The sequence below is a fragment of the Suricata suricatta genome, chromosome 8, assembly GCF_006229205.1.
Source record: "Suricata suricatta isolate VVHF042 chromosome 8, meerkat_22Aug2017_6uvM2_HiC, whole genome shotgun sequence".
In the NCBI taxonomy this organism is placed as follows: Eukaryota; Metazoa; Chordata; class Mammalia; order Carnivora; family Herpestidae; genus Suricata; species Suricata suricatta.
The window spans coordinates 60,445,147-60,459,028 of record NC_043707.1 but is presented as its reverse complement, the minus strand read 5'-3'; the positions used below and the strand labels follow the sequence as shown (position 1 = coordinate 60,459,028).

Genomic DNA, 13,882 nt, shown 5'->3' with positions numbered 1-13,882 from the left:
ACGGAACTACTGAACTCCTGGCCGCACCTCTGCTTGTTCCATTTCATCCTTATAGGAGATTTCACTTTCTCTTTTCCTCACTCCCACCCATCCTGTTTACTGCTAGGCATTTTAAATTGGAGTACAAAAGCTTCTAGTAATTCACTAGAACCGTCAGAGGTAAAATTCAGGAAAGGGACAAAGTGGAGGGAGAGGGGAGGTGGGGGTGAGAGAGAGAAAAGCCATGCAAAGCAGTGGAGAGAGGCTTGGGCTTTCCTGTTGCATTTCAGTCTTCACCCTGGATTTCAGTTTTGTTAGATTTCCTTCCTCCTTGTAATAAATCTTCCTTTACTTAATCTACTTGAGTAAGTCAGGTCTCTTGTGACCAAATAATCTCTAATTAGGACAGGATACAAAGTATCTGTTAAACACGGTTGTGGGACTCAAAGGCAAATAGGGCTTGTTATAAGATAAAGCACTACTAAAATTGTGGTTAAATATTTTTGTTATTAATATGATGAAAGTTTCATGCTCTTCCATCACCTTTTTTTTAAACTGGAATGGTGGATTTCTATTGTTATTCTTACTATTCCTATTATAATTAGCTGGTCCTATCAAAAAGGGAAGAGTACATATGCTTTTATGTTACTCTCTTTAAAAACAAATGTAGATATTGAACTCGAGTTGGAAGAGGTGAGTTCAGTCTCAAAATGGAGGGCCATGATCCAAAGGAACCAGAACAGTTGAGAAAACTGTTTATTGGTGGTTTGAGCTTTGAAACTACAGATGATAGTTTAAAAGAACATTTTGAAAACGGGGCACACTTACAGATTGTGTGGTAACGAGAGACCCCCAAACAAAACGTTCCAGGGGTTTTGGTTTTGTGACTTTCTCTTGTGCAGAAGAGGTGGTTGCAGTAATGTGTGCTCGACCACACAAGGCTGACGGGCGTGTAGTGGAACCAAAGAGAGCTGTTTCTAGAGAGGATTCTGTCAAGCCTGGCGCCCATCTAACTGTGAAGAAAATTTTCGTTGGCAGTATTAAAGAATATACAGAAGAATATAATTTGAGATTGAGAGACTACATTGAAAAGTATGGCAAGATTGAAACCATAGAGGTAATGGAGGACAGGCAGAGTGGAAAAAAGAGAGGATTTGCTTTTGTAACCTTTGATATTCATGATACAGTTGATAAAATTGTTGTTCAGAAATACCACACTATTAATGGGCATAATTGTGAAGTGAAAAAGGCCCTTTCTAAACAAGAAATGCAGTCTGCCAGATCACAAAGAGGTCATGGAGGTGGATCTGGCTACTTTATGGGTTGTGGAGGAAACTTTGGAGGTGGTGGTAACTTTGGCTGCGGTGGAAACTTTGGTGGAAGAGGAGGCTGTGGTGATGGAGGTGGTGGAAGCAGAGGTAGTTATGGAGGAGGTGATGGTGGATATAATGGATTTGGAGGTGATGGTGGCAACTATGGTGGTGGTGGTCCTGGTTATAGGAGTAGAGGAGGCTATGGTGGCGGTGGTGGAGGATACGACGGTTACAATGAAGGAGGAGATTTTGGAGGTAACTATGGTGGTGGTGGGAACTATAGTGATTTTCGGAACTATAGTGGACAACAGCAATCAAATTATGGACCCATGAAGGGGGACAGTTTTGGTGGAAGAAGCTCGGGCAGTCCCTACGGTGGTGGTTATGGATCTGGTGGTGGAAGAGGTGGATCTGGTAGCAGAAGATTCTAAAAATTTTCAGAAGAAAAAAGCTACAGTTCTTAGTAGGAGAGAGAGCGAGGAGTTGTCAGGAAAGCTGCAGGTTACTTTGAGACAGTTGTTCCAGATGCAGTAGAGCAACTGTAAACATCTGCCCAAGAAGGAACGATGATCCATAGTCAGAAAAGTTCCTGCAGCTTAAACAGGAAACCCTTCTTCTTCTTGTTCAGGACTGTCACCGCCACAGTTTGCAAAAAGTGCAGCTATTGATTAATGCAGTGTAGTGTCAATTAGATGTACATTCCTGAGGTCTTTTATCTGTTGTAGCTTTATCTTTTTCTTTTTCTTTTCATTACATCAGATATATTGCCCTGTAAATTGTGGTAGTGGTACCAGGAAAAAAAAATTAAGGAATTTTTAACTTTTCAAAAAATAAAAAATAAAAACAAAAAATAAAAACAAATGTATGTGGATATATGTAAGAACAAACACACACGTATATATACAAGCACACAATTTATTTTAACCCAGATTATAGCCAGAGAATTTAGGAAGGGATTGCTTAAGTGAGATAATATCATAAAACCAGAATTCTGAAAACCATGTTTAAAGGATCATTCATATGCTTCTCTCTTTTGTTAAGCAGAGCTTCGCTTAGCCAGCGAAGGAAGTTTTACAGTTTCAAAAATACAGGAATCCCATCATTTCTTTTTTAAGAATCTCCAAAAACGTGGCCATTATATCTCTCAAAAAAAATAAGATTTTTACATCTGATCAAGCTATCTCATCCATAATTTAAAACACTTTTATTTTATTATAATCAATGCCACCAGATCACTTTTAGTCATTTCTAGGATAGATTGAGTAAAATCACTTATAGTAATCATGAAAGAGCTAAATTCAGATGTTAATGTAGTAATGTTCTTTCTCCCTTTTTCTTGTGTGTGTGTGTGTGTGTGTGTGTGTGTGTGTGTGTGTGTGTGTTAGGGCCCTTTCTTTTAACTCTCCAAATAATTCAAACCCTTTATAATTCTCGCTCATAGATTTTGTTTGTTGCATGCATTGTGCCACTGAATTGGTTATGATTTCTCAAATCTGTGCAATGCGCAAGCCCAGTGCATTCTTTCATTTTAGGTCACAAGCGGAGTAGAAAACAGGGACACCCTTGAAAGGTAGACTGCAACGCACTCCATGACATGGAACCACATGATAGAGTACATACATTTCGAAAAATAACGTAAATTAACCTTAAATGCAATCCTAGGAGAGAGGGATACAGAGACACAAGTATTCCAGAGCTGTGGCTGCGTACTTGGAACAATTAATGAGCATAAATAGAGACCTTCTAAGATGTATGAAATTTAAGATCTGCCCTTAGGAAATTGCCTAGCACATAAATAAGTGTTCAATACATACATTCTGTTGGTAAAGAGAAGCATTAAATACTATCTCTTATTTTTCTAAAGATGTTAAACATGCTCATTTTAAATTCTGATTCTGATCATCCTAGTACTTTGCTGTCTTTCAGCCTCTGATTCTGTAGACTATGGTTTCTGCTGTCTCTCAGTGATGGTGGCTTGTTTCCTTTTGTGTTTCGGGGAACGTAACTGTGACAGTATTTGAGACCTCTCTGCACAGAGAAAACTTAAGTTTTACTTCCGCTAGGTGCCCAGGGCATTGTCAACCATAACCACTTTTAAATGATTCATTGGTTTAGTGTTTGGGGAGTCACACAAGAGGATTCCTTACTCTGAACCCGGGTTTGTGGGAAATAATTCCTAAAGAAACCCTTTTTTTCCCAAGGGTAGGGGTGAGTGGGGATAAGACTCAATGCCCGGTACAGAGCCCAAATGGGGCTCGATCTCACAACCCTGAGATCATGGTTGTGAAATCATAACCTGAGCAGAAATCAAGAGTCGGACGCTTTATCAGCTGAGCCACCCGGACGCCCTTCTTTTTCTTTTTCAATGGAACCAGAGAGCAAGTTCACTCCCACCTTAAGACGTTGCATCAGCTCTTCTGCTCTAGCCTCATGTTTGGTTTTCTTATCTTTCACACTGAAACTCAAATATCATCTCCTGACAACTGCAATTCTTTTCACTGATTAAATTTTATTCTTCACACTAGTCACTCCATGAATCCACAGAAGTGTAGGTACTCAGACTACATTTGTTTAATTGGTTAATTAAACCAAGTAAGATAAAATTTCTGTCTGCGATTACATCCCTCAAAAAAACAAGTCAAAAGGATTTTCACTAAATTTAGAGAATATGTTAGAGATGATGAATCCATATTTCTGTAAAAGGACATATGCAAAATGAACTTTGTGGAGTACAATGTATCTAACATTTTCACTTAATTTCCCCTTTCCTTTTATCCAGGATGAACTATTAGCATCATCTCTGTTATTAGACACCTAAAATAGCGTATTTCTCATTGCTTTTAAGAATAAGAGCAGAGGGGCGCCTGGGTGGCTCAGTCGGTTAAGCCCCCGGCTTCGGCTCAGGTCAGATCTCATGTTCGTGGGTTCGAGCCCCGCGTCAGGCTCTGTGCTGACAGCTGGCTCAGCGCCTGGAGCTGCTTCCGGTTCTGTGTCTCCTTCTCTCTCTGCCCCTCCCCCTCTCATGCCTGTTTCTCTCTGTATTAAAAATAAATAAAACATTTAAAAAAAAAAAAAAAAGAATAAGAGCAGAGATGGTTTATATAACTCCATGACAGGATATCATGATCTCCCTTAGCAAAGTCACACCTAGACATATGGATGAGTTGGACTAGCTAATAATTTCATGAACATTTAAAACAATATTTCAAAAAATGTCCACCTAAGAATTATTTATTGAAAGAGAAAAGTGCAGGAGCACGGGCCCCTGAGTGGCTCAGTTAAGCATCTGACTTCAGCTCCAATCATGATCTTGTGGTTCGTGAGTTCAAGCCCCATGTTGGGCTCTGTGCTGACAGCTCAGAGCCTGTAGCTTGCCTCAGATTCTCTGTCTCCTTCTCTCTCCGCCCTTTGTTCAACCATGCTCTGTCTCTCTCTTTTTATTTTGAAAAGTAAATAAACATTAAAAAATTAAGAAAGAGAGAGAAGTGTCTATGCCTATGTCATTATATTTAAGATAACTCAGTCACATGCACTGAGTGCCATGTAATATTCTAACTTAATTTGAAATCTTCTTTTCATATGTAGATTTTCCTCACTCACAGATTATATGCACAGATATAGAAGTAACTTACAAATATCCATTACAAAGTTCTATTCAGAATACCATTGAAAGGTTCTCTTTTTTTATCCTTTATGTCAGCAAAAAATATTTTCACTGTCTCATTAGTTCTTTCTCATTTTTCGTTACTTTTGGAATTTTCTAAATCAGAAAACACCTCAGCAGGTACATTAAATGGTTTAAAGTTTAGGGGGAAATGACTAGTTCTCACTAAGTGCACTATCTCATGCATTTTTCAATTTCAGCTCTAACTGCTGACTTTAACCGACTGTCAATTGGCTGTTCTCAGAGTGGTTGTCACCTGTTGAAAAAAAATCTCAACAGAAATCCATCAGTGCTGGCAAGGAGAGTTTTGATTTGTTTTAGTTTTACTTCAAGATGATGTTCAATTTGGCAGCAGCTGAACTATGAAAGAAGCCAACTACAAATGGAATTGTGTACAGAAACGTGAATTAAATGGCACTTTGTCTTTGGTGCACTGTAGTTGTTTTAAAGTCACTTACATGTTGATGTCTCAGGCATCCTTTTGTTTGGCCCTGCCCATCAGCCCTTGCCCTTTGATCCATAAAGTGTCCACAGATTACCTTCCTAGCCTGGTAATACCCTCATGTTTGACTTTCTCCAGAATCTAAGCAATGAATTCAGCCATTGTTGTTTCTTCTCCATTAGCAGGGAAAATACCAAAGCATCAGTTACCAATACAAGGGCATGAACGTACATCTACGTATTTAATGCCCAGTTGATTTGGAGCTGGGTCTAGTGGTATGGAAAAGGAGAAATAAGAACAAAGGGTCTATGATAAAAAAGGGAGAAAGGGGGCTATATTTAAATGGAAATTTACAATTCATCTTCAGATAAGATAAGTCCTGGATCCTGGAGCCAAGCTACATTGATTTGTCTGATACTCTCTTTCTACCTCTACCCTCCTACCTCCCCCAGCAGTCTGGCTCATTTGTTGAGATCCCACAATGTGCCAAGGACTGTGTTTTATCTGTGAGTTTATTTTAAAATATAATACCATGAGATATATTTTTTATTCCTATTTTAAGAATGAGGAAATTCATGATAAAAGAAGTTCTTTCTCAAAGTATCACAGCTAGCTGGTCTTCAAATCCATATATTCTTAGCTAAGAGAATCAGATGTCTAAGACCTGGAAAATGATGACCATACATTTTGAACCAAAAGTCCATAATCTTAAACTGAGTAAGGTAGATTTATCATTAGAGTCAAAGTTGTAAGTAAGTGGAGTATGAGTTTATGGGAAATAGAAAGAACTTCTTGTCAAAAAAAAATCTCCTATGACTAGTGATGCCTGAAGTTTGTTTAAAAAAACAACAATGAAAATAAAACATAATTAAAAAGGATAGAACTTTTAAAAAGTAAATAAGCATTGAGACTAAGGAATAATAATACTACCAAGCATGAATTTAGTTCTTACATGCACTGAAGACTAAGCACAGTTTCATGAATTGTCTTGTCTGTAATCCTAGTAACAACTATGTGATGAAGGTATTGTTTTACTCATTTAAAGGTCATGAGAATGATATCAGCAAGGTGACTAAAAAAGATGTCGTGCTTGATATCCCTCCTCAACAAACAACAATTTGGCATCTGTCCATGGACAAAAGTCCCTTTGAGGATCTGTGGGATCCAGCACCAGGCACCAAGGGACCTGGAAACATCTTGCCCACCCTCCAGACTTCAGTCCCAGCTGTGGAATCTTAGGTGTCCTGGAACCATCTCCTGGCCCTTTTGGCCCCATGGTCTTGGAATCTCTGGAAAACCCTGTCCTAGACAGTCACTGATAAAAGAGCCTTCCTGAAAGTCCAGCAGAGAAGTTCCAGCACACACGACTAGAGCAACGTTACCTAAAATTGGATACATTGGAGTCTAAGGGAATCGTTGGACTCCCCCAGGTCACCCCCTCCCCCAAGACCACACAGTTTGAGGCCCAGAGAGTGCTTCTCAGGCCCATGATTTCTGACTGGAGGAATAGTGAGAGTGTGTGAGGAAACGCCTTGCTTTCTCAGCTCTGCAGGATGTTGCCAAAGGGTCCATTCATTTCTTTCCTCATCCAGGTGTAAGTCATGGGCTTCATGATGAGGGTAGGCCGGGGAGCAGTGAGGGGCAGGGAGAGTGGCAGCCAGGGTTTGGAATGAAAGAATTAAAGGAATGCAGATCCCACCAACCACATGACAGACTCTTTTGGGAGGTCTGCCCACCAGGCGCTGGGTCTCCTTCAGATCCTCCCAACTGGCCTACATAGCACCTCTAGGACCCCAAGTGCCTCACCCCCCCAACACACACTCCATGGAAGGCTCCTTGTGCATGCTCCCAATCCTAGCTGCTGCAGACAGCTGGTAGGCATGCTCAGAAAGCCACTGATTCTGTAGGCCTGGCACCACCCTTGGGAAAGCAAGAGGGAGGCTATCAGCATTCAGCTTGGTGTTTTGCAGGATCCAGAGAAGGCATTCAAGAGCGAGCAAGAAGTGTGGAGCAGGCACATATATCCATTGGAGGTTTGAGAAAGCCTCAGAATCCCTAGCAGGGCTAAAAGAGGTATTTTTCTCCTGAAGCTAATCAATAAAGATTGGAGGAGGTGACTGCTACTTCAAATGCAAAGACAGCATGGCAAGATCTCAAGTAATGTGAAAAATTAAGGAAACATGATGCTACATAGAATCACAGTGATTTCCCACTGACAAACCCCATAGACATGGAGATGTTCAATTTACCTAATAAATAATTCAAAATAGTTGTTTGAAGGAAGCTTAATGAGGGGTGCCTGGGCAGCTCAGTCGGTTGGGAGTCTGACTTCGGCTCAGGTCACCATCTTGCAGTTTGTGAGTTTGAGCCCCACGTTGGGCTCTGTGCTGACAGCTCAGAGCCTGGAGCCTGCTTTGGATTCTGTGTTTCCTCTCTCTCTGCCCCTCCCCTGATCACACTGTTTCTGTCTCTCAATCTCTCTCAAATAAATAAACATTAAAAAACAAGAAAACTTAAACATAAGATAATACAGAAAGACAATTCAATGAATTTAGGGAAACAAAAACAAAATAAGTTTAACAGAGATAAAGATAATAAAACTGTGGTTATTACAGCACTATTCACAATAGCCAAGGTATGGAAACCACCTGAGTGCCTGTCAGTGAACAAACAGATAGAAAAAGGATGTCATGATATATATATTTATAATAGTCTTTTATATATTATATATAGTATTCTATTATACATATATACTAATAATAATCCATGGAATATTGGAATATTGTCCAGTCATGGGAAAAAGGGAACCCTGTCATTTGTGTGAATATGAATGGACTTTGACAGTATTATGTTAAGTGTGATGAGTCAGACAGAGAAACATAAATACCACATGATCACTTATATGTGGAATCTGAAAAAGCCTGAATCACAGAAACAGAGAATAAAATGGTGTTTCTCATTGGGTGGGAGATGGGGGAATGGGGGAGATGGTCAAAGGGTATAAACTTCAAGGTATAAGATGAATACGTCCTGGGGATTTATGTACAGCATGGTGACTGCAGTTAACAATACTGTACCACACATTTGAAAGTCGCTAAGAGAGTATATCTTAAATGTTCTCATCATTCAAAAGAGTATTATGTGAGGTGAGCAACAGGCTAACAAATCGTACTGTGATCATTTTGCAATATATTTGCATATCAAATCATGTTTTACACTTTAAAAGTATACAATTTTATATGTCAATTATATTCCAATAACAGTGGGAAAAAATAAAGATCATTAAAACTGAGGTTTAAAACGTTTAAATAAACTTCCCAAGGTCACCGAGTCACTAAGTGTCATAGCCCAGGTCTGTATGACTCTAGACCCAGTGCTTCAAGCAACAGAGCTAAACTACTTCGAGAAGGGGTACCAATGACTATAGCCCAGGTGACCTGAGTCACATCTAAGTTGGAGGCCACGCCCCTTAGAAGACGATTCCCAAGATTAAGTGAACACGCAAGGGATCACATAATAATATCAAAAACAAAAACCATTTATGGAGCAATCTTTATACAAGACATTAGGCTAAATGCCTTTTCTGGCATTATTTTATGTCTTACTGACAACAAGCTTAAGGGTAGAAGTATTAACATTATCCTTCTATTGAAGTTGAGGAAAGAGATTTACAGAAAATCAGTATTTTGCCAGGACTAAAGTCCGAGACTCTAGGAATCATATATTCTTAATCGCTTTTTACTTCAAATATCTCTATAGAGTGAGAGCTCTCATTCCGTCTCCTGGACACCCTCCTGGAAGAGAAGGGTTCTGCTCTTCCATCTGAACCAGTCTTGGGTGAAGTTGAGCAGCGGGAATGGAGTAGCCTCCAGCTCCTCCTAGTGGCTAGAGTGGCCACTAACATCTTCTGAAGGGTTTAGGTAGTGAGAACCGCGGCAAGCCAGGAAACACCAGCATGTGGCTTTGTCTCAAGGCCCGGTCGGCTTTAAACACCTGCAATCCTGAGTCTCTGAGGCCTCATTAAATGTATGACATCTGGTAAACACCAGGGTACGTTAGCAACTGGGGAAGAGCATCACGCAGATTAAAATGATAAAATTACCCCCAAATTAGTTCGGCAGATGTGGAGCAGAGACACCAGGAGTTTTGTTTTTCAGTTTCTTCCTTGCATTCCACAACAATAAATATCAATGCTTGTTATCCTAGCTAATTACACAGTTCCCTAGCACCAAGGCAACTCCATTTTCCTTTCATTTCTGACACACAGCTTTAGAAGCATCTCCTCTAATGACCTGCTTCTTCCTCTTTTAAGAGTGCTTCAGCCATCCAGCTAGTAATTCAGAACTAAAAGCTACTCCATCCTCCAACCCGCACTCTCTTTAGGGTTAATTTTTAAGGCATGCCCTAATTACAGGAATTTTCAGTCTTTAAAAAGTGGCTATTTTCAGACCTGTTTACAAGACCACAATCTGAAGCATCAGTCAAAAACAGCTTGAACTGATTGCATCCTTCTCTGGAACAGAACATCTAGCAGCAGAACATCCATTTGTAGCTGGTCCATCTGCCCTGTAATTAAGGTTGCGTGGCAGCCCTGCTCCAAACTTATTTCTGCAGGAGAACAGCTGAGATCCCCCAGATAAGATGTCAGAATATGTGCTACTGGAGTTGCATCCAATTTGTTGGTTAACATTATCAGAGCCAATTTAGTACTGAATTTAAATCACCAGAAATGCTGGTGATATGGCAACATATATCCATAGTAGGTTTTGTAAAGTCAGTAATCACCGCCTTGTTCTCCCAGGAGCCACTTGAAAATCCTCTTCATAAGACCCATTCAAAGCTCGGGGAAGGAAATATATTGCTATTGAATGGGGGGGAAAAGTGACTCATTATGTACACACCAACTCTGTATTGTGCACTTAAAAGTTATAAAAACCAACCTTTCCACATCACAAGTAATTTTTCACCGTGAGTTCATTCTCATGCCATTATTCACACAGACATATAATGTAATATGCATTTTAAAAACATGAAATCAACTTTAGGGATCACGTAGTTCAAGGAGGAGAAGAGTGTGGCTCAAAGGACTCAATGCCTCCTCTCAGAGTGAAATGAGAACCTCTTAAAATGAGACATTAATATCAGGGCAAATCTTGGAAGGAATTCTTTTTCATTAAAGCAAATTCTATGAAAACAAGCAGCAAGTGTTTTAAGAGGAAGGTATATTAATATTATGCAAACCAAATATTGGTGATATATCTCAATGTGTTTTTTCTCCAAAATATAGTGATTAAACAGACCCAAAGAATTCCTCAATGTAAAAACAGAGAATATAATATCATATTGACAAATTTGCTGAGAAGCTACTATGTGCAAAGCACTGCTTTGCTCTGAACTACACAGTGGTATAAAAAATTTGATACCAACTGCCTGCCCCTCCTTGTTTGTCTACTTTTAGAAAATTCTTTCCCTGAAAATATGATGCCTTTTCTCTCTTCTGGCTGACAGCCTTACATTATCCCAGAGCCTTACAACCCTGAGATTTAGATTCAATTGTTGAAGCACCACAATGCTACCAAGGGACACGTAGGTAAAAAAGATGGATCCTGTCCTAACACTCAGGAGCACACTGTGTACTAGCGTGCATTCACACACACACACACACACACACACACACAGAGCAGATTTTATGAAATCATTCCCCAAACCCTCTCTTAGAATATTCAAGTAAATTAGTGTTTCCATTTAGCTCCCTCTCCTGACAAATATTTTAAGAATCTAGCCCCGTGCAAATGCTTTTTGTTTTCTCCCAAATGCAGAACCTGTGAATCAGCATGATTTCAAGGCAAAAGAGACATACATAATTTATAAGGGGATTTTAAAAAATCATGCATTTCCAAATGCAGTCGTTAAGGTTACAGAAAGTAATAAAAATGCAGAAAGCATCTTGCGTTAGAGACAGGCACTGGGAACACCCGACTGGCTTAGCCAGAGGAAAACCACCCCACCGGTTCACTTCACAACAGCTGTGGGATCCAGATTACAAATTCCTCCCAAGGCAGTATGAATATGAGCTTTGAAATATTCATCTCTCCTCCCAATACAAATTTGCTGATGCATTGCTGTCTCAATATTTCTATAAACTAAAACACCCCACCCTCGGAGCAGAGCAAGTTGAATCCTAAATTCTTAGGGAATAAAGTGCATGATGCTCAAGAAGGCACATATGAAAAGATTTTCCTTGGGAATCGCAAAACAAGTTGGCAGTTGGTAGCAAGACTGAACACAGAGATAAAATCAAAGAGTCTATCACTACTTGAGGTTCTCGAATCCAAAATATAAACATATTTGTGGTTGGATTAATAATTTCCTTTCAGAAGCCATCTCCAGTGAAATGCAGGCACATTATTACATAATTTAGAAGAATATCTAATGTGTTGATTTACAAACATCACTACAGAACTGGACAAAAAGAAAAAAACATCCAGGCTAAACTACATGAAATCCACACTCACAGTGACTGGGAAATACCTAATGTATATGGAAGGTAAAATTCTGAACTACTAACCTTAATTGAAATTGTGATAAAAGTGAAGTTTAAGAAACAGTGAGTTATCCAGATTTTTATTCTAATTTCGGTTCAACAAGTATTGGATATATTCTATATCATCATCATCATCATCATCATCATCATTCCTAATATTATATCAAATACCAAAATACAGGATGAAATACACATGTCCTGTCCTCAGGAAGCATACGATCTAATGGAAGACATACATACAATAGAGTCTATCTGCATACAATAAGGACTAGGATGTAGGTAAAAGAATTTAACCTGTTATTGAATTAGCCACATTTTAATCACCATAGGCAAATAATCAATTTAGCTGTCCTTTTTGCATTTAATAGTTCCCACCATTTTATGTACTTTAACATGAACTATTTTATATTCTCTTCACCACAGTTCTATAAAATAAGCAGGTAATGAAAAAACTGAACTTTCCATATGTCTCAGATTTGGACGTCACGTTTCAGATCTCTGAAGTACATCTGTTGGTACTGAACATACATGGTGTTCGAGAAGGATTCCAAGCTCATGCTGAGGCCTAACAGGAAAGGAAGCTGCCGTTGATTGAAAATGTCTGTCAGGGCACTCAGGACAGGAAGTGGCAGCATAACTCCTCTATTTGCTAATCCTTCCTGTCCTTTTTCTTAGCTGCTTTAAAAAACTACAAAGAGATATCACCGCACACCAGGCTACGTTCAAAAAGACAAAAAATAACAAGTGTTGGCAGGGATCTGGAAAAAAGGGACCCTCGTGCACTGTTGGTGAGAATGCAAACTGGCGCAGTCACTGTGGAAAAGAGAATGTAGTTTCCTAAAAAATTAAAAATAGATATACTTTATGATCCATTAATTCTGCTAGTGGGTATTTACCAAAGAAAATGAAAACACTAATTTGAAAAGATACATGCATCCCAATGTTAATTGCAGCATTACTTACAATAGCCAAGATATGGAAGCAGCCCAAGTGCCCACTGACAGGTGAACGGATAAGAAAGATGTGGCGTGCACGCATGCGCACACACACGCGCACGCGCGCGCGCGCGCACACACACACACACATACACACACTGGGGTATTACTCGGCCATAAAAAATAGTGAGATCTTGCCATTTGAGACAACACAGATGGACCTAGAGAATATTATGCTAAGTGAAATAAGTCAGAGAAAAGATAAATACCCTATGATTTCATTTATATATGAAATCTGCAAAACAAAGCAAATGAAGAAACAAAATCAGACCCTCAAATCCAGAGAATAAACTGCTGGTTGCCAGAGAGAGGGATAGGGGATGGTCAAAATGGGTGAAGGGGAGTGGGAGATAGATGTTGCCAGTTATGGAATGAAAAAGTCACAGGATGAAAGGCATAGCATAGGGAAAATACTTAACAGTATTGATTTAGCGTTTTATGGTGACTGAGGGTAGCTGCACTTCAGGTGAGCAGAGCATAATGTATAGACTTACTTGTTGAATCACTGTGTTGTATATCTGAAACTAACGTAACACTGTGTGTCAATATACTCAAGTAAAAAAAATACTAATAGTATTAATGGCCCTTTACTATGTAGCTTCCAGCTGCATTCTAAACACTGAATTAAGTGATCTTATGTCTCTCCACCTAGATAATTTTGAGCTTTTACTCCAGTACAGAACAAGTTCCAGGATTTGTTCCTTAGCTCCATTATGTCCACACTGTTATCCCATTCAGAGTGAACAATCCATCTTTTAAGCATTTTAAAACATTTTGCAGTAGTGAATCAAAGAGTGCTCAGTGTAAGTTTTATTTGTCTTCTCATTGACATCAATATAACTTTATTACTCATAATGTGTTTGTTCAGCCAAGGTTTTAATTTGCCTCTGGCTATTCTCACTTTGATCTTCTGCTAAGTGGTTCCTACTTCCCGACCCATCAACA

General features: G+C 39.3%; 1 pseudogene; it reads left to right on the top strand.

Annotated features, from left to right (window-relative positions):
• Positions 1-689: 689 nt before the first annotated feature.
• Positions 690-1,737, top strand: LOC115299371 (annotated as a pseudogene).
• Positions 1,738-13,882: the final 12,145 nt, after the last annotated feature.